Source organism: Myotis davidii, unplaced genomic scaffold, assembly GCF_000327345.1.
Source record: "Myotis davidii unplaced genomic scaffold, ASM32734v1 scaffold845, whole genome shotgun sequence".
Classification (NCBI taxonomy): domain Eukaryota; kingdom Metazoa; phylum Chordata; class Mammalia; order Chiroptera; family Vespertilionidae; genus Myotis; species Myotis davidii.
The window spans coordinates 698,186-699,106 of NW_006296223.1; positions in this window are offsets into that span (position 1 = coordinate 698,186).

Genomic DNA, 921 nt, shown 5'->3' on the forward strand with positions numbered 1-921 from the left:
TGATATGCAGGATGTATTTTCATTGTTACAAATTGAACATAATTAAAGCATAGTGATTAATCACAAAAACAATATGTAATTATATATGTGTTTTCCGATGGTCTTAGGAGACCCCTGTGAAAGGGTCGTTCGACCCCCAAAGGGTCGTGACCCACAGGTTGAGAACCGCTGATCTAGAAAGATGTGGCTTCTTTGAGGAGAGCTATGAGCTAGGCCAGGGGTGCCACAGGCAGCCAGGTTGTGTCAAAGCTGGAAGAAAAACAGAAGACACTGGATGTGAACACACAGAGGTGAGAGCAGCAGGCAGAACTAGTGTGGCAGGGGACCCAGTAGAAGCAAAGAAAAAGAAAGAGAGTGGACAGGGGCCTCAGCCTCCTTAGCCCTGGCCAGTGCGGTGCAGTGGTCAGAGCACCGTCCGGGGACTAAAGCTCTCAGGTTTGATTCTGGTTTGAGGGCACCTACGTCAGGTGCAGGTTTGACCCCCGGGCCCTGTCGGGGCGCGTGCAGGAGGCAGCCAATCAACGTCTCTCTCTCTCAAAATCAATGGGAATATATCCTTCAGTGAGGATTAACAAAGAAAGGAAGGGAGGAAGAAGGAAGGGAGGAGGGAGGGAGGGGGGAGAGGGGGGAACCTGTTTGGCCCTGATCACAGGCCAGGCCTAGGGACCCTACCCATGCACAAATTTCATGCACCAAGCCTCTAGTGTTATAATAAAAGAGGACAGGATGCTACACATCTGTAAAGTGCTAACATCACAATAACGTTTTACTAACAAAGTAAAGAAAGCAACAAACAGTTTGAACTGTCATAAAAAGAACTAAATATATTTTGAATATTGATTCCATCAGCTTGGTAACCTAGGACTCTGAATTCTGTGGCACAGCAGAGCTGTGAGGAGAATGCAATCTTCTCTGTAAGTT